Source organism: Thalassophryne amazonica, chromosome 2 (genome assembly GCF_902500255.1).
Source record: "Thalassophryne amazonica chromosome 2, fThaAma1.1, whole genome shotgun sequence".
Taxonomy (NCBI): domain Eukaryota; kingdom Metazoa; phylum Chordata; class Actinopteri; order Batrachoidiformes; family Batrachoididae; genus Thalassophryne; species Thalassophryne amazonica.
This window is the reverse complement of record NC_047104.1, coordinates 103842657-103864148: the sequence shown is the minus strand read 5'-3', so window position 1 is coordinate 103864148 and position 21492 is coordinate 103842657. Positions and strand designations below refer to the sequence as shown.

Here is a 21492-nt window from a genome sequence, read left to right as displayed (position 1 = left end):
AAACCACCTTTTCCAGAATTTAGAGCAAAATGACAGATTGATATCAGCCTAGAGTTGTTCAATATACTAGGGTCAGGATTAGATTTCTTAAGTAATGGCTTAATCACTGCAGATTTGAAACATTTAGAAACAGATCCAGAAGTTAATGAGAGATTAATAATTTCCAGCACCGTCAGCCCAAGAGTGAGCCACAGATCTTTAAACAGTATTGTTGGTATAGGATCAAATAAGCAGGTTGTGCTTTTTGTAAAAGTTACAAGTTTCGTCAGCATGCCTAATGAGATACTATCAAATTCTGGTGACTGTGTTTGGGGGGGGGTTCAATAAAGCTGGCGCAATCATGTCAAGTGTGGTTTTGAGTGCTGAGTTTAAACTATCCACAAGACTGTCTACTGATTGGGCATTTTCCAAACATGAAGCTCAGATATCAGGCAGTCTAGCTTTGAATTCAGTCATAGTTGAGGAGTTGATGCATCGTCGTAGTGATATATTGTTGTGATAGGCTGTTGTTCTACTAAACACAGCAGTGAAACTGTAAACCTAATAAATGAGTGATCAGAGATCACCGATGCAAGAGGCATGATGTCAATATTCGTGACAGTAATACCACATGTGAGAACCAAATCCAAGGTATTTCCAATAATGTGCATTGAGTCCTGAATGCATTGCTGAAATCTTAATGCATCCACAATTTCCATAAATGATTTGCAAAGGGGATCAGAAGCCTTATTTATATGAATGTTGAAGTCGCCAATAATCAGAAGGATATCTTCATTAATCGACAAGTTAGAGATGAACTCACCAAATTCATCTAAGAATTCAGAGTATGGGCCAGAGGGCCTATATACAATGACAAAGTAATATGGCTGATTTTTATTCTTCTGACCTTGGCAATACATAGCATCACGGGCAGAGCAGAGAATCAGATGTTTAAATAAGTTATATTTGTGACCCCCAACCAGGGGCGTCGGACTGGGGGTAAAGGGTACCATGTATCCAGGGCCCAGAGCATGGGGGGGCCACAAAAAACTGGCATTAAATACATTTTTGTGTTGCATGTTATTAATGTCCATACATTCAAGTTGTAAAAGAATATAATTACAATGAATGTATAAATGTCGCGACACATAATTCTGCTCTAATAATAATATTGAAAGATCTCTGAGGGCCCTTCCCACCACTGCTCAGTTGTACAATGGTTTAGTCCAGGCGCACAGGTGGCGCGCTGCCCCCCCCCCCCCCCACACACACACACACACATACACACACACACACACACACACACACCCCAAACGGGATCTGACAGAAGAGGAGAGGTGATTAGGCTGAAATAAGACTAGAGCTAAAACAGCTAAGGACTAAAGTCTTGATTAAAGTTGATTATTAAAATTGTTGCCAACTAATTTACCCATCGATTAGTTGCTAAATAACTTTGCTTTACCGCAAATGTTTCGTTGCTTCCATGTAATCAACCGATTCTGCACCGTGGCTTTGCTTTGAACCTTGAACCAATGAAGCAATGCTTCGATCTACTGCTTCGTTGGTTCTTTGATTTATTTCGCTTCATCTTAATTTTTCTCGCTAAAGTATGGGGCCATTATTGTAGCAAAAGTATTTGCAAATGCGTATTTTGATCTGTGTAAATACAACCCCTGGCAATAATTATGGAATCACCGGCCTCGGAGGATGTTCATTCAGTTGTTTAATTTTGTAGAAAAAAAAGCAGATCACAGACATGACACAAAACTAAAGTCATTTCAAATGGCAACTTTCTGGCTTTAAGAAACACTATAAGAAATCAAGAAAAAAAATTATGGCAGTCAGTAACGGTTACTTTTTTAGACCAAGCAGAGGGAAAAAAAATATGGACTCGGTCAATTCTGAGGAATAAATTATGGAATCACCCTGTAAATTTTCATCCCCAAAACTAACATCTGCATCAAATCAGATCTGCTCGTTAGTCTGCATCTAAAAAGGAGTGATCACACCTTGGAGAGCTGTTGCACCAAGTGGACTGACATGAATCATGGCTCCAACATGAGACATGTCAATTGAAACAAAGGAGAGGATTATCAAACTCTTAAAAGAGGGTAAATCATCACGCAATGTTGCAAAAGATGTTGGTTGTTCACAGTCAGCTGTGTCAAAACTCTGGACCAAATACAAACAACATGGGAAGGTTGTTAAAGGCAAACATATTGGTAGACCAAGGAAGACATCAAAGTGTCAAGACAGAAAACTTAAAGCAATATGTCTCAAAAATCAAAAATGCACAACAAAACAAATGAGGAACGAATGGGAGGAAACTGGAGTCAACGTCTGTGACCGAACTGTAAGAAACCGCCTAAAGGAAATGGGATTTACATACAGAAAAGCTAAACGAAAGCCATCATTAACACCTAAACAGAAAAAAACAAGGTTACAATGGGCTAAGGAAAAGCAATCGTGGACTGTGGATGACTGGATGAAAGTCATATTCAGTGATGAATCTCGAATCTGCATTGGGCAAGGTGATGATGCTGGAACTTTTGTTTGGTGCCATTCCAATGAGATTTATAAAGATGACTGCCTGAAGAGAACATGTAAATTTCCACAGTCATTGATGAGGTAAAGGCACTGGGGAGATGGCTGTCATTACATCATCAATAAATGCACAAGTTTACGTTGATATTTTGGACACTTTTCTTATCCCATCAATTGAAAGGATGTTTGGGGATGATGAAATCATTTCTCAAGATGATAATGCATCTTGCCATAGAGCAAAAACTGTGAAAACATTCCTTGCAAAAAGACACATAGGGTCAATGTCATGGCCTGCAAATAGTCTGGATCTTAATCCAATTGAAAATCTTTGGTGGAAGTTGAAGAAAATGGTCCATGACAAGGCTCCAACCTGCAAAGCTGATCTGGCAACAGCAATCAGAGAAAGTTGGAGCCAGATTGATGAAGAGTACTGTTTGTCACTCATTAAGTCCATGCCTCAGAGACTGCAAGCTGTTATAAAAGCCAGAGGTGGTGCAACAAAATACTAGTGATGTGTTGGAGCATTCTTTTGTTTTTCATGATTCCATAATTTTTTCCTCAGTTTTGAGTGATTCCATATTTTTTTTCCCTCTGTTTGGTCTAAAAGGTAACCGTTACTGACTGCCACAATTATTTTTTTCTTGATTTCTTATAGTGTTTCTTAAAGCCAGAAAGTTGCCATTTGAAATGACTTTAGTTTTGTGTCATGTCTGTGATCTGCTTTTTTTTCTACAAAATTAAACAACTGAATGAACATCCTCCGAGGCCGGTGATTCCATAATTTTTGCCAGGGGTTGTAGATCCACAAATGCGTAGAGCAATCTGTGTGTTTTTATTTCGATTTGTGAGTGTGTATCCGTGTGTCTGTGAAAAGTGGGCCACTCGATTGGATGTGTTCTTACACGTGACTTTTGCTACAGTTCTGCCGCGTTAGATCTGTAAATGCGTGCAGCGATTTGTGTGTGTGTGTGTGTGTGTGTGTGTGTGTGTGTGTGTGTGTGTGTGTGTGTGTGTGTGTGTGTGTGTGTGTGTGTGTGTGTGTGTGTGTGTGTGTGTAGACTTGTCTGTGTGCCTCCACCAGAGGGCGCAAACACTAACGGCATCAATCATCGCTCTCGTAAGCCTGGTGTTACATTATGATTTTTCATGAAAACTCTGCTGTTAACACTATATAATTATGTAGACACAAAATGTAAAACCTTGTATATCTTAGAAACAGTAGCCATTTAGCCATTGTTATTGTCATATTTGAATTCAACACGCCAAAATCCATAATAAATAGCACATTTTATTGCTGATGCAGACTTCTAAATATTTGTGTACCAGTGTAACCACTCATTTATAGATATTGCATGCAAATTACACTGTGTGAGTCCCCATATGTGATTGGTGGATGGTCTCAGGGGCAGAAACAAAGCAGTGTGTTTTTTATGCTGTGTGTAGCTTAAACGAAACACTGTTGCATCGTTGAGTTGGAAAATTGTGTTGTCTTTTCCACCCAACATTTGTCTTTTGGACATTTATGGGGCCATTATTGTAGGTAAAGTATTTGCAAATGTGTATTTTCATCTCTTCGAGGGACCAGCCAGGCTTTAAAGGACAGCGATGAGCGATGTCATTGGTGCTTGCGCCCTCTAGTGGAGGCACATAGACAAGTCACGCACATATATTTTTACGCATTTGTGGATGTGTTTAAACACACAAACACAGATCAAAATACGCACACACAGATTGGTATACGCATTTGTGGATCTGTTTACACACACGCAGATCAAAATACGCATTTTCAAATACTTTTGCTCCAATAATGGCCCCGTAGTCTGGACTGAGTCAAACTGAAACTGCCAAATTGGTGGCATTGTTTTTGATAGTTGAAGTTCAAAGTTTGTACATGTATTCATTCACGTTCTGCCACTCTCTGTGCTTTAGATGCATTTGACAGCAACATAGAACATTAATTATATTTTATTATAGTTTGTTATTATTCTTTCTTTTTTCCTTTTTTGTGAAGGGTGATTATCACTTAATGGGCTTGACTCAGGTTATACTCCCTCGTCATTGCGGAGGCCGGACTCAATATTCCATATTACTGCCTTACGGAGCAAGCAGAGCCAGTGGTTGATATAAGAAACTGATTTAATTGTAACTAGCTGGGGTACCCGGCACTGCCCAGGTTAACCTGTTTTAGACATAGGCCAAATGCCAATCATTTGAAATCCTTCATGCAGACTTTGTTTTGCAATCAAATTTATAACAAAAGTACACACAAAAGGTAGGTAACAGTAAATGTAAATATTAATGAATCAAAACTGAGGTAGTGGTGTATTTCACTGATTTTACATTGCAATTTTACAAACATAAAATGGCTTTAAACAGCAAATGTAAATATTAGAATGGAGAAATATTTCTTCATGAAATTCACTTAGTTTTTTTCTGAACATTAGTTTTGAAGAGCCTCTTGATAGGCAATGTTCCTTGTCATGCCACCTGGCGAGTGGATGTACAGCTGTTCAATATAATGTTATGTTGAATCAAATAACTTCTTTGGTTGATTAAATTCAGACAGGAAGGCAAACTGGGTTGTACAGGACAGTCAGGTGCTTAACAGTTGAGAAACCACATGGTACAACACTGTATGGTCTTACATAAAAGGCTATTTCTTACATAAAAAGCTATTTTGGGGGTAATTTTCAATTCAACTTTTTAAAAAAATGGTACCAGTTTGTTCCCCATACCATGAGCATTCAGAATATATAGAGTTTTTAGGGCTACATATTATAGTTTGGGTGGGGTGGAATTAGAATTGACCACTTTTGCTTTTTGTACTCAGGCTTTCTTGATGACATCATTAGGATGGGAGGGGGGATTAGAATTGTGACCACTTTCTAATTGTTGTACTCAGGCTTTCTTGATTACATCATCAGGAGTGGGGGGGGGGGGGGGGGGGGGGGGGGGTGGAGGGTGGAATTAGAATTCTGACTGCTTTATAATTTTTGTACTCAGGCTTTCTTGATGACATCAAGCAACCATAAAAGATAAATAGATAAAGAGAATAGATTAAAGCATTAAATTATTGATTGCCCAGAATGTTTTAAAAAACGGTACCAGTTTGTTCTCCATGTCATGAGGATTCAGAATATCTATAGTTTTTAGGGCTACATATTATAGTTTGGGAGTTTATCCCAGATGGGAGTTTATCCAGATGGGAGTTTATCCCATCACGTAATGTGCCATTAAGTGATATAATAATGGCACATTAAAGCTCAGTGTACTTTGTGATGTCATAAAGGCACATTAAAGCTCATAGTACTTTGTGATGTCATTAAGGCACATTAAAGCTCATAGTACTTTGTGATGTCATAAAGGCACATTACAGCTCATAGTACTTTGTGATGTCATTAAAGCACATTAAAGCTCATGGTACTTTTGTCACACAAAGGATTTGAGCTCCACATAACTGAGTGTTCAGGAGTTCAGGAGTATCCTTGTGACACCGACTGTGAGCCAGAATCATCACACATCGATAACTCCCTGGAGATATTTATCAGAAGCAGTGAATGCAAAGATCCAAAGTTGACACCAGAGGGATCCACTCATCAGTTGAGGACCAGTGCTGCTCATCACCATGAGGAGATGCAGGAGCTGAGTGAATATCAGAAATTGGAGAAGAGACTCGGACATCTTGAGGAGCTGTTGAAGAAAAAAGAGCTGGAGATCAGGAGGATCAAGAGGCGTCAACTCCAACTCTTGAAGGAGGCCAAGGATGCTGAGGTTCTGATAGCAGAGCATTTGGAAACCTACCAGAAGGAATTAAGACCAGAGATGGAAAAACATGTCAAAAAAGTTAGGAACTATTACCGGAAATGGCTGGAACTGCAGAAGGAGACTTATAGACAGGACCTGCAAGACCTTGAGGAGTTCTGCCAGATGAGAGCCGATGCAAAAAAAAAAAGGAGCTGTATGGGTTGTGTTCTTCTGGGTGTTGGACTTGTCGTTGGATTTTTGGTGGGACGTTTAGGAAACTTCTGAAATTATGGTAGGATTTTGGAGTTATAAAGACTGGAATTTGGGGGGAAAAGACTACTGCGCTCACAGCCCCTGGCCTGAGCTTGTGCGGGAGGTTGAGAGATACTGACTAGAGATGGTCGGGCTCACCTCCACGTACAGCTTGGGCTCTGGTACCCAACTCCTGGAGAGGGGCTGGACGCACCACTTTTCTGGCGTGGCCCACGGGGAGAGGCGGAGAGCAAGCATTGCTTATTGCTTGCCAGCTCAGTTGCCATGTGTTGGAGTTCACCCCAGTGAACAAGAGGGTTGCGTCCCTATGCCTTCGGGTCAGGGACAGGTCTCTCACTGTTAACTCGGCCTGAAGGCCGAGCGGCAGTGCAGAGTACCCAACCTTCTTGGAGTCCCTGGCAGGGGTACTAGATAGTGCTCCGACTGCGGACTCCATTGTTCTCCTGGGGGATTACAACGCCCACGTGGGTCATGACAGTGAGACCTGGAGGGGGGTGATCGGGAAGTATGGCCTCCCCGATCTGAACCCGAGTGGTGTTCAGTTGTTGGACCTCTGTGCTAGTCACAGTTTGTCCATCACGAACACCATGTTCGAGCACAAGCGTTTCCATAAGTGCACATGGCACCAGGACACCCTGAGCTGGAGGTTGATGATCGACTTTGTAGTTGTATCATCTGACCTTTGGCCACGTGTCTCGGACACTCGGGTGCAGAGAGGGGCTGAGCTGTCAACCGATCACCACTTGGTGGTGAGTTGGATCCGTCCGCTGGGAGGGGAGGAAGCCGGACAGACGTGGCAGGCCCAAACGTATAGCGAGGGTCTGCTGGGAATGACTGGCGGAACCCTGTGTCAGCGAGGTCTTCAACTCTCACCTCCGGGAGAGCTTCTCCCATATCCCGGGGGAGGTTGGAGACATGGAGTCCGAGTGGACCATGTTCTCCACCTCCATTGATGCGGCTGCTCGTAGCTGTGGTCGCAAGGTCTCTGATGACTGTCGCAGCGGCAATCCCCAAACCCAGTGGTGGACACTGGAAGTAAGGGATGCCGCCAAGCTGAAGAAGGAGTCCAACTTGTCTTTGTTGGTAAGAGGGACCCCAGAGTCAGCTGACAGGTACCAGCAGGCCTCTGCCTCTGCAACATCGCGTGGTGGTCTGGGACAGTGCCTCTGGATTGGCAGACCGGGGTGGTGGTCCCTCTGTTTAAGAAGGGGGACCAGAGGGTGTGTCTCAACTATAGGGGGATCACACTCCTCAGCCTCCGCGGTAAGGTCTATTCCAGAGTACTGGAGAGGAGAATTTGACCAATAGTCGAACCTCAGATTCAGCAGGAGCAGAGTGGTTTTCATACTGGTCGCGGCACACCAGAACAGCTCTACACCTTCCATCGGGTGCTTGAGCGTTCATGGAATTTCGCCCAACCAGTCCACATGTGCTTTGTGGATCTGGAGAAGGCGTTTGACCAGGTCCCTCGGGGCACCCTGTGGGGGTGCTTCGGGAATACGGTGTCCATGGTCCTTTGCTAAGGGCTATCCGGTCCCTGTACGACCGTAGCAGGAGCTTGGTTCGCATTGCCGGCAGTAAGTCAAACCTGTTTCCAGTGCATGTTGGCCTACGCCAGTGCTGCCCTTTGTCACCGGTTCTGTTCATTGCCTTTATGGACAGAATTTCTAGGTGCAGCCAAGGTGTAGAGGGGGTCCGTTTTGGGAACCACAGAATCTCATCTCCGCTGTTTGTGGACGATGTGGTTCTGTTGGCTTCATCAACTCAGGACCTTCAGCGTGCACTGGGGTGGTTTGCAGCCGAGTGTGAAGGGTCCGGGATGAAAATCAGCACCTCCAAATCCGAGGCCATGGTTCTCGACCGGAAAAGGTGTCTTTCCCTCTACAGGTCAGTGGAGTGTCCGTGCCTCAAGTGGAGGAGTTTAAGTATCTCAGGGTCTTGTTCATGAGTGAGGGACAGATGGAGCGTGAGATCGACAGACGGATCAGTGCAGCATCTGCAGTGATGCGGTCGCTGTATTGGACCATTGTGGTGAAGAGAGAGCTGAGCAGGGGGACAAAGCTCTTGATTTACCGATCGATCTACGTTCCGATCCTCACCTATGGTCATGAGATTTGGCTTTCGTGGCTCATGACCGAAAGAACGAGATCGCGAGTACAAGCGGCTGAGATGAGGTTCCTCCGCAAGGTGGCTGGGCGCTCCCTTAGAGATAGGGTGAGGAGCTCGGTCACTCAGGAGGAGCTCTGAGTCGAGCCGCTGCTCCTCCACGTCGAAAGGAGCCAGCTGAGGTGGCTCGGGCATCTTTTCCGGATGCCCCCTGTACGCCTTGCTGGAGAGATGTTCCGGGCTCGTCCCATTGGGAGGAGGCCCCGGGGAAGACCCAGGGCATGCTGGAGGCACTACGTCTCTCGGCTGGCTTTGGAGAATGCCTTGGGGTTCCCCTGGAGGAGCTGGGGGAGGTGTGTATGGATCAAGAGGTCTGGGCGCCTTTGCTTGAGCTGCTGCCCCCGCGACCTGACTCCGGATAAAGCGGAAGAAAATGGATGGATGGATGGAGGAAGGACTTGAAAACCTAAGAGAAGATCTACCAGAAGAAACCCGTTGCTACAAACATCAGCTATAAGGGTTGTGTTCTTCTGGGGGTTGGACTCATCCTTGGATCTTTGGTGGCATGTTTTGGAAAGGTCTAAATTTATGGAAGAACTTTGGGTTTAGAAACAGGAAGTTGTGGGAGGTGGGGCGGGACTCCCTTTAGACATTCGTCATAACCAGTAAAGGTAAAGATGTGGCAGAGGGGTACAATCATCTGAAGAGAGCCAGTGTTGTTAAGATAAAATATAACTTTATTGATCTCACAGAGGAGAAATTCACATGTTAGTCAGCTCTTAAAAAACACAAGATGGGTGCAAGTAGAGGAAAATGTTCATCTAACAGTGTGTGCAAGGATAAGCAATAATAATACTTGTAACAGTACAATAAAATAAGAAAATGAGGTAGAAATAGAATATGTATATATATATATATATATATATATATATATATATATATATATATGAGGTCTGTTAGAAAAGTATCGGACCTTTTTATTTTTTTCAAAAACCATATGGATTTGAATCACGTGTGATTGCATCAGTCAAGCTAGAACCTTCGTGTGCATACGTGAGTTTTTTCACGCCTGTCGGTTGCGTCATTCGCCTGTGAGCAGGCTTTGAGTGAGCAGTGGTCCACCCTCTCGGATTTTTATTGTGAATAAAATGTCTGAACGATTTGGAGCTTTGCTGCATCAAATTTTTCCAGAAACTGTGAGAGACCTCCAGGTGGACACCATTCGGAAAATTCAGATGGCTTTCAGGGACGATTTTATGGGGATTACACATATTAAGGAGTGCTCCAGCCGGTTTAAAGACCGCCCACAGCTGCTGAGAGCATGCCACGCTCCGAGCGCCGTTCGACAGGCTGAAACCCCGCTGAAACAACCAGATCATTTCCAACGTTAAGGCTTTGTTGATCCGGGACGTTGTCTGACTTCCACAAAAATGGCAAAAGACGTGGACATCAGCACTTTTTCGGCACATTCCACTGTTACAGGAGTTTTTTTCATGGAAAGAGAAGCAGAGGGATGCGCCACGGAGCCGTTTATGGCGCGGGACAAAACCACCTCCGTGTTGGTCTCACAGGACGGCTTTCAGATGGCTTTCGGTGGCTTTTCAGTCGTGTGACTATCCGAGAAATTGTGCATGAGCTGGACATGCCAGAACATGTCCTGTGAGGCTTCATCACGGCGTTGCTTTGCGCCATGCAGCTCCGCCGCGACGCGCGGAATTCCTCCACACGTCTGTCTCAATGTGCCGAAAAAGTGCTGATGTCCACATCTTCCGCAATTCCTGTGCTAGTCAGACGACATCCCGGATCAACAAAGCGTCCAGTTTGGAAATGAACGGCACATTCCACTGTTACAGGAGTTTTTGTCATGGAAAATGGAGTGGCCCGACGCATCGTTCCTATTGGACAGCACGAAGCTACGTCACAGCTCAGAGCATTGAAAGTTGGATTGGGTTGAACCATGGAGCTGTATATGAGAGCTCCATGGGTTGAACTTATGTTTTTTTCTTTTGATCAATAAAAAAAAAAAGATTGGGTTGAACTTTGACCGCGTTAGCCTGCCGACAAGTGGCAACGTGTGCTCCCGTCAGAAGCGTCGCTTTAGCTCAGCTTTTGATGCAACGCTTCTGACGCCTCTAAAAAGCAACGCGTCTCATTGAAAATAATGCTTTTTAGACCAATTCTTGACGCCTCTAACGCTTCTGACGTGTGAAAGGCCCATTAATCTGCAATAATGGCGCTGATCAAAATAATGAGGATAAAATCAATATCGGATTCTGTAAAGAATAAATGAAAATATATGCTATTTTACTTATAATTAGCTTTGCATGCTAACAATGCTAAAAGTTACCAAACTGAATAAAAGGTTTTGTGTTCATTATTTACAAAAAGTAACAAATGTTTAGAAGTATGTACACCATGCAGGTTAAAATGAACTAGATATTGTATTGAATGAATGAAGCTGAATAGAGTGTATCCTTGTGCCATAATGTGTGTAAGGGTTTTATCATGATGTCAAATGAATGAAAATGTGTATGCCTATGCTTTGATAGGCAAGGTTGGGTAGGATTACTTTGAAAGAATACATGTGGATTAAATGTATGCATGTACATACATTTGGATTACTTGTAATCTGATTACTTTTGGATTACATTTCAAAGTAATCCTACCCAACCTTGTTGATAGGTGTTCAACTGATTTATGATGGTTTTGAAATGATACAATATTATGCAGTTTGATTAATGATTGAAATATGTGCTTATGATGAATTGTATTGAACATGTTGAACTGCTGACAGATCTGTTGACTCTCAAACCAGTAATGTGTTTTGGTTTAAGGTTTTCATAAATAACATATGCTTAAGTAGGGTGTAACATGTTGGTTTTAAAACATGTCAGACACTGACCATTTTTAGTAAAGTCATGACTAATGCCTGACATGATGTTTCATGATATGTTCAAAGGTCATGAGGTCAAGATGTGTACTGTAAATAATATTGTTGTTGCCTCTGTTTATAATCAAATGGTTTGTACATTTATGTTTGAACTATGCTGATCGATAATGAACAGTTGAATGACTGTATTGTTCGAAATTAATTGCTGATTCTGCATTCTGTAAAATGTGAGTGATTTCATACTTTGACTGTGAAAGAACTTTGCTTCCACAGGGAGAACAATGACTGAGTTATTTGTTATCGGGGAGGCAACCTTGAAAGTGTCTGGAGAGACACAATAACGCCACTGAACACATGGACCTGTTCTCATACGGAGCTGAAAACAAGAGAACAGTGATTCTTTAACACTATTCTACATTAATTAGTTACACTCGCCGTGAAGGCAGAGTGGGGGTGTATGTGCTGGCAAACCTCTGCACCCAGGGCGATTATCAAATCAGTTCCCATCACAACGTTGGACGATTAAGGATTAACAACGTCTACTTTATTTCTGCTTTCTACCATGGAGTTACATGTTTGTGCTTAGACTGAGGACGTGTGGGACTGGGTGCCCAGCCCGGACAGATTGACGTGCGGGACTAGGAGCCGGACAGACTTCTGAACTGCAAGCTTCAAAACTCTGTTTTTGAAAAGAAGAGTGTTCTTTTTGCTGCACATGCTGTGGGTATCGGTTTTGTGGCATTATTAAAGATCTGTATGCATTCTGAACCCATTTTATGCAAAGATGAATGATTTTTGATGACTGATCTGCTCTGCTGTTTTAATAAACCTGGTAGGATTACCTTGAATTCAAATTATTGTTGTCTGTGTATTCTATTTGCACTGCCCACGGACTCACGAGGGGAAACCTGAGAGTTTCTATGTTTTGAGAAAAGGTTATTTTTGTAGGTTTTTTTCCCCAACAATTCCTGATCAGGATGCAACGTCTGATTTCGATGAAGTCTGAAACCATGTGATCGGGCCCGATTGCTGATCACGTGATCGGATTGGAACATCCCTATATATAAGTACATATGCATATACAGTGAGGAAAATAAGTATTTGAACACCCTGCGGTTTTGCAAGTTCTCCCACTTAGAAATCACAGAGGGGTCTGAAATTGTCATCTTAGGTGCATGTCCACTGTGAGAGACATAATTAAAAAAAAAAAAAATCCGGAAATCACAATGTATGATTTTTTAATAATTTATTTGTATGTTACTGCTGCAAATAAGTATTTGAACACCTACCAACCAGCAAGAATTCTGGCTCACACAGACCTGTTAATTTTTCTTTAAGAAGCCCTCTTATTCTGCACTCTTTACCTGTATTAATTGCACCTGTTTGAACTTGTTACCTGTATAAAAGACACCTGTTCACACACTCAATCAATCACACTCCAACCTGTCCACTATAGCCAAGACCAAAGAGCTGTCTAAGGACACCAGGGACAAAACTGTAGACCTGCACAAGGCTGGGATGGACTACAGGACAACAGGCAAGCAGTCTGGTAGAAGAGAACTGTTATGATTATTTATTAGAAAGTGGAAGAAACACAAGATGTCAATCTCCCTCAGTCTGGGATTCCATGCAAGATCTCACTTTGTGGGGTAAGGATGATTCAGAGAAAGCTCAGAACTACACAGGAGGACCTGGTCAATGACCTGAAGAGAGCTGGGACCACAATCACAAAGATTACATTAGTAACACATGATGCTGTCATGGTTTAAAATCCTGCAGGGCAGCAGGGTTCCCTGCTCAAGCCAACATATGTCCAGGCCCGTTTGAAATTCACCCGTGACCATCTGGATAATCCAGAGGAGGCATGGGGGAAGGTCATGTGGTCACATGAGACCAGAATAGAGCTTTTTGGAATCAACTCCACTTACCATGTTTAGAGGATGAGAACAACCCCAAGAAAACCATCCCAACCGTAAAGCATGGGGGTGGAAACATCATACTCTGGGGGTGCTCTTCTGTAAAGGGGACAGGACGACTGCACCGTATTGAAGGGAGGAGATGGGGTCATGCATTGCAAGATTTTGGCAAACAACCTCCTTCCCTCAGTAAGAGCATTGAAGATGGGTCATGGCTGGGTCTTTCAGCATGACAATGACTCCAAACACACAGCCAGGGCAACTAAGGAGGAGCTCCGTAAGAAGCATTTCAAGGTCCTGGAGTGGCCTGGCCAGTCTCCAGACCTGAACTCAATAGAAAATCTTTGGAGGGAGCTGAAACTCCAAACCTGAAAGATTTGGAGAAGATCTGTATGGAGGAGTGGACCAAAATCCCTGCTGAAGTGTGTGCAAATCTGGCGAAAAACTACAGGAAACGTTTGAGCTCTGTAATTGAAACAAAGGCTACTGTACCAAATATTAACATTGATTTTCGCAGGTGTTCAAATACTTATTTGCAGCAGTAACATACAAATAAATTATTTTAAAAAAAATCATACATTGTGATTTCCAGATTTTTTTTTTTAGATTATGTCTCTCACAGTGGACATGCACCTAAGATGAAAATTTCAGACCCCTCCATGATTTCTAAGTGGGAGAACTTGCAAAATCACAGGGTGTTCAAATACTTATTTTCCTCATTGTACGAGGTCTATTAGAAAAGAAACCGACAGTTTTATTTTAAAAAAACAACTATATGGATTTGAATCACATGTGATTACATCAGCCAAGCTTGAACCCTCGTGTGCATGCGTGAGTTTTTCCACGCCTGTCGGTGACGTCATTCACCTGTGAGCACCCCTTGTGGAAGGAGTGGTTCAGCCCCCTCGTCGGATTTTCATTGTCTGAGAATTTGCTGAGAGACTGGCGCTGTGCTTGATCAAAATTTTTTTCAAGAACTGTGAGGCACATCCGAGTGGACACCATTCGAGATATTCAACTGGTTTTTGGTGAAAATTTTAACGGCTGATGAGAGATTTTGGATTGTTTCTATCGCTGTAAGGACTTCCCACGGAGCGGGACGTCGCGCAGCTCTCCGAGGCGACGTCGTCATCCTGTTTCAAGCTGAAAACCTCCAAATTTAAGCCTCTGTTGACCCAGGACGTCATGAGAGAACAGAGAACTTTCAGAAGAGGTCGAAATCAGCAGTTTATCTGGACATTCCACTGTTAAAGGAGATTTTTTTAATGAAAGACGTGCGGATGGATTGGCGTGTCGGCTCGCAGCCGGCGCGGCACACCCGCCACAGGAAAAACACCTCCGTGTTGATAACCATTTGTAAAATCCAGGCGGCTTTTGGTGGCTTTCAGATGAGTGAGTATCTGAGAAATTGTTTAACAGCAGGGCATGTTCCAACTAGTCCTTAAGGCTTCCAATGGGGGTGTTTTTCCTGTGGCGGGCGCGCCGCGCCAGCTGCGAGCCGAGGTGCCAATCCGTCCGCACGGCTTTCATTAAAAAAAAAATCTCCTTTAACAGTGGAATGTCCGGATAAACTGCTGATTCCGACCTCTTCTGAAAGTTCTCTGTTCTCTCACGACGTCCTGGGTCAACAGAGGCTTAAATTTGGAGGTTTTCAGCTTGAAACAGGATGACGACGTCGCCTCGGAGCGCTGCGCGACGTCCTGCTCCGTGGGAAGTCCTTACAGCGATAGAAAGAATCCAAAATCTCTCATCAGCCGTTAAAATTTTCACCGAAAACCAGCTGAATTTCTCGAATGGTGTCCACTCGGATGTGCCTCACAGTTTTTGAAAAAATTTTGATCAAGCACAGCGCCAGTCTCTCAGCAACTTCTCAGACAAAGGAATTTCGACGAGAGGGCTGGACCACTCCTTTCACAAGGTGTGCTCACAGGCGAATGACGTCACCGACAGGCGTGGAAAAACTCTCGCATGCCCACAAGGGTTCAAGCTTGGCTGATGTAATCACACGTGATTCAAATCCATATGTTTTTAAAAAAAATAATAAGGTTGGATACAGTGGCGGCTGGCCCATAGGGGCGCTCGGGCGCTGCCCTCCTAGATGTGGAGGGGAAAAGTCATAATATATATATTTAAAAAGTATTATCAATGTCAGTTTTACTTAATAGTATGTGCCTACATGCAATATGAATGATTAAAACACTTCCTCCAACTGACTCTCAACAGCGACAGAAGCAGAGAACGTATCATTCCTCGTCTTGGGCGGTCATTCAAAGTGCCCTTGAAGTGCAGCGAAATAACCAATTGTATGTAGTTGCTAGGGAAAATTAATAAATATTTGGCAAATCAACATTGCCAAAATTAATGGCTTTGGGGCGCCGGAATTTTAGCCCTTGCTACAAAAATGCAGGAACGTTAGATTACAGTCAGTGATACACGTGACGCTGCAGCTGCTGCTGTCAGTCAGTCAGTCAGGAAGAGATGATGGTGATGACGACATTTGGGTTATATTTTATTATTTTTATTTTGTCTCCGTGTGTTTTGCTGGAGTAAGTTGAAGAACTCTTCGGAGGTTTAAAACGGGACAAAACTAATCAAATCAATGACACCAAAGTCTCGCGGGGATCCTTTTGGAGGCGCACGGAGGTGCGCACATCAGATCATCTGCGCGGATGGAAAGGAGCGCATCCACCTCTTCAGCTCAGGTGAGCTGACGAGCTGCTCGGATTTATTCCCGAATGTTGCTCCTGGTGTGGAAACGAGGGTGAAAATTTAAGATAAAACGAATGAGTGATATTTTTTTTTTTTGTTTGTGTTAGGGGGTCAAAGCTGTGATCTGTATTGCGACAGCAGACCAGTTATAATGGTAATAGGGGAGGCCAGGGCTGTTAGTAACAGTGCTGCAGCCATGCTGGTATTTTGATTTCACTACACGTTATGAGAATCAGTTCACAGAAGTGAAATATTCTTTGGAGTATTCCACACTCTAAAACAAATTATTTGCTCAGTTTAAAAACAAAACAAAATCCTAAAATAGCAATTTGCATGTTTTTTAAAGAAATTCTAACTCAGCCACTGAGTACACACAAGACAAACCCAAGTTTAGCAACGCATTTAATTAAGTGGTTTTGTATACTTAATTTGCTTTGTCCGCTACACTGTTAATTAATTTTAACCAATTTAATTTAAAGGTTTTGGTGTTATTAGTTAGTCAAGTTATTTAAGTTTTTCAAGCTTCTTCTTCTAGTTTGCCTCCATTCCACTCAGTAATGTTCATGCAAAATATTACCTTAATTTTCTCTCGCTCTCTCTCACACACACACATTTTCTCTCTCTCTCACACACACACTCTCTCTCTCTCTCACACACACACACACACTCTCCCTCTCTCTCTCACACACACACACACTCCCTCTCTCTCTCTCTCACACACACACAAACATTTTCTCTCTCTCTCTCTCTGAAGGTGGTGTGAACATTGTAGTATGTACATAATGTTCTTTTGTCAATTGAAGAATTTTTCCATATTTTGAAAGAGTGTAAATTTGGTGATATTTTCTATTTTGTTAAGTGGGTGTCATTGTGAACGCCAGGATCTGTTTGTCTGAAGATAATGGCAGTGCAGTACAGTTTGGTGTACTATGTGTGTAATTGGTGTCAAATGGTGAAATGTTCTTTGCTCAAGAACTTGAGTGTTGTATTTGATACTGTTCCTTTCCAAAGTAGAAATGGGGCCTAATAGAGCTGTAAATGGTTAACTTTATCTGTAAAACTGCTGATTTTGAGGAGGACATGAAATGATTATTGTGGAATTGTAGTAATTTTCTGACTGTTCACTTGAATGCCTGTACTGGACAAGGCAAGGGAATCTATTGGCACAGCAGCCCCACCAAGACTGTTTTTCACCAGCCGCCACTGGTCGGCTACTTTTCTCACAGACCTCGTATGTAGACAGATGTGTAAGTAAGCCCCTTCGGCTGCTCCCTTGTTTGCACTCGGGGTCGCCACAGCAAATCCAAGGTGGATCTGCATGTTGAATTGGCACAGGTTTTATGCCGGATGCTTTTCCTGACACAACTCCACATTACATGGAGAAATGTAGCAGGGGTGGGATTTGAACCCAGAACCTTCTGCACTGAAACCAAGCATTAACCACTTGGCCACCACCCCTGCTAGACAGATGTGTGCCTTTTCAAATTATGTCCAACCAACTTACCCCAGGTTGACTCCAATTAAGCTGTAGAAACATCTCAAGGATGAACAGTGGAAACAGGATGCAACTGAGCTCAAGTTTGAGCTTCATGGCAAAGGTTGTGAATACCTACGTACATGTGATTCATTTCGATTATTTTGGGGGGGTTTTGTGTGCGTGTGTGTGTGTTTTTAATGACTGCAAAAAATCTAAAAAAAAAAAAAAATTTCATACTGTCATTAGGGGGTGTTGTGTGCAGATTTGTGTGTGTGTGTGGGGGGGGGGGGGGGGGTGGAGAAATTCATCTATTTTGCAATAAGGCTACAACATAAAATGTAGGGAAAAAAATTAAGCGCTGTGAAAACTTTCTGGACAGCAGATCTGGTACAGATTCCCATTAATATTTGGCACAGGTTTACATTAGTTGCACTTCCTGATGCAGCTCTAGTCCTACATAGAAAAACCTGGTTACAGCTCCTGATGTTCCCAAGTAGTACCAAAGCCAAGTATTAATCAGTACCTACTCTGCTGATCCTTATGGGATCAGATGTACGTGACTGTTTACACAGACCAATCAAACTGATGAAAATGAAAAGGACAAGAAAGTACAGAAAAATATTTCAATGACATCCAACAATAACATATTAAAACACACTGGAGATAAAACATAAAATACCTGAAAATTTTGGATTCTACAATACCCAATCCTAACCACTAGATGTCAGTACATCTTGTTAAATGTGTCAGATTTGGTTGTTTATTGGAAGTCTAATATTTTTATATTAGATTTTGTTTGTTTGCTTAAGACAAAATAAATTAATGTACTTTTGGAGAAAACATTTTATTGAAAATTTGTATCGTCATCCAACTGTAAGAAATACTTCAATAAAACCAAATTATATCCACAATCCTGAAATTTCTAAAATTCCCAATTCTTCCAAATGCAAGGATGTGCATTATAGTGTTCTATAATATTATATTATAATCTGATAAGTATTTTAGGTTAAGATTTAAGTTGCAATCCAACAGCTCAATTAGTATTGATATAAAACATTTCAGTTGAAAGTCAGTTGAGGAAAAGCTGAAGTTCTTCTCAGAATTACTCCAAATAGTGAAAAAAACAGATTTTTATGCAACTTAAAAATCTGACCTGGAAATAATAGCACCTAATTTTTGGACAGAGACAAAATTGTTTTTTTTCTTTTCCTAATTGTAAGAGAATATATGTTGCTAAACCCAGATATTATGGAAAAACATCATATTACTTTTTTGTGTGGGCCGCTGAAGAGGAGGTACTGCTGGCCCACCATCAGATGGCGCCCTGCCATGTTGGCAACATTTGGGCCTCTAGAGGGGGCACTGGCCTTTTTGGTACCACCAGGTGTGCCCGTTAAGCCGTCATCAATTGTCTGTCATCACTCATCACCACATCCATAAAAGCCTGGGAGAGACACCATAACTCTGCCGAGTTATCAGCTTACCACACAGGTAAACCAACTCAGCCGTTTTGTGCCGTACGCACATCCACTGTACTGAAGTCTTTGCAGTTGTGACTTATACTTGCAGCTTGTAGCCGAGTTTGTGGGAGGTTTGGAGGAGTTGGCGTCTCCATTCCTCACTTCTGACTTACTGAGTATAACCATTGACACTGCACGTTCTCCAGTTTTCCTCTGCACTCTGGGAGTATGTGGATTTATTCCTTCAGGAGGATTTCTGTGATTTGCTGACTGTTTGCTGGGTGTACACACACCCACCTAATCTGTTTTTGCTCCTGCCAGCAGTACCGGTCCGACAGCCTCGAGCGGTGGCCACCTGGGGTACCAGGACTTGGCTGCTCTGGTGTATTGCAGGCCTCCGGCTGGCGGTGGAACTTCGTGAGTTCCGGCTCTTCTCTGGATAGGCGTCTCCTACCCTCGGGCCTGCCCACGTGTCACCATTTTCTGTTATTAATTGGACTCAGCATATTCGTAACTTGTTTGCACTTTTGCATAATAAATTGTTATTTATTGGTATTCCTATTGACCGCTCATTTACGCCCCCTAACGTGGGTCCGTGCATTCACTTTCACAGCATACTTTCTAATATTTATACAATCTATGGTAACATTACATTTTTCTTAATCATACCTGTTCAGCTTGAACATAAAAAGGATTTGTTGAGTAAAGCACTAATCCCACCTATAAAATGATTGTGTGAAAACAGAAGAACGTAATTAAATTATTTTTGATGAAAATAAAGCCTTATTACATCTGCCAATGATGTAATAAAATCATCGCTTTTATTTGTCTGTCTGTTAGCAGAATTTCATCAAAACTACTGCATGGATTTTGACGAAATTTTCACCACAGATACATATTAGGTCATGGAAGACTCCACTGAATTTTGGAAGTGATCTGGATCCAGATTCTGGGTCAGGATTCCACTTTGTACACTTTTAAGGATTATGTCAAAACTACTTAACGGATATGACATCACAAAGTAAAACTAAGATCAGGAAGACACTGTTTTGTTTCAGCTTGTGAACTGAACATCAGATTGCAGCATCTTCTTCAGTCGGATCATTCTGGATGAGTATGCAGTTATTTGACAGTGTTGAGCGCGAAACCCTCTGGAAGCTGCTATCCCATTATGGAGTGCCAATTAAACTGGTTAGCCTGATCAAGAACTCCTATGAAGGAATGACTTGCCGGGTGGTCCATGGTGGACAGCTCACAGACAGCTTTGGGGTGAAGACTGGAGTCAGATAAGGCTGCCTCCTGTCGCCTTTTCTCTTCCTCCTGGTGATCGATTGGATCATGAAGAGGTCAACAGCACATAGAAGAAATGGAATCCAATGGACACTATGGGATCAGCTTGAAGACTTGGACTTCGCTGCTGACCTAGCCCGGCTTTCCCACAGCCACCAACAGATGCAGGACAAGACAACAGAGCTGGAAGCTACCTCTTCACAAGTTGGCCTTAAGATCCATGAGGGCAAGACCAAGATTCTTAAGATCAACATAAAAAGTGAGGACCCTGTCACACTGCCTGGAAGCGAGCTGGAGGAAGTGGAGGCCTTTATATATCTGGGCAGCATCACTGACAAGCAGGGTGGAACAGACGCAGATGTCAGAGCAAGAATCGCAAAGCGAGGGCAGCATATTTGCAGTTGAAGAAGATATGGAGCTCCAAGGTGGTATCGACTTGCACGAAGATCAGGCTGTTTAACTCCAATGTCAAGTCAGTGCTGCTGTAAGGAGCCGAGACATGGAAGACAACAAAGACTACCTACAAAGACTTTCATCAACAGCTGCCTGAGAAGAATCCTGCAGATCCACTGGCCCAACACCATCACCAATTCAGACCTGTGGCAGTGTACCAACCAACTGCCAACCGAAGATAAGACCCAGCGCAGAAGATGGGGATGGATTGGGCACACCCTGAGGAAACCAACTTGTAACATCACCAGACAGGTGCTGGCATGGAACCCCCAGGGAAAACGAAAAAGAGGACGGCCAAGAAACACCTGGCAACGGGACCTTGAGGCAGACAGAAAGAAGATGGGATACACCTGGAAACAACTGGAGAGGGCAGCCCAGGACCGAGGAATCTGGCAGACTGTTGTCAGCGGCCTATGCTCTGAGAGGAGCGACGGGCAAAATGAAATGAATGAAGGAATGATGCAGTTATTGCATTGTGTTATGGAATCTGGATCCAGGTGAAGTCCCGGTCACGATGTGAATCACGTATCTTTTATTTTGAGTCCTCGCCAACCCTTGGCAAATCTCAGATTGCTCTTGTTGACAATAGAATTTTCTTGATAATACATGAATTCTGAACAACTGCCACATTCATGGGGTGCATTACTGATG

At 42.9% G+C, this 21492-nt stretch overlaps 1 pseudogene; it reads left to right on the top strand.

Annotated features, from left to right (window-relative positions):
* Positions 1-5940: 5940 nt before the first annotated feature.
* On the top strand, positions 5941-21342 carry LOC117503957 (annotated as a pseudogene).
* The last annotated feature ends 150 nt before the right edge of the window (positions 21343-21492 follow it).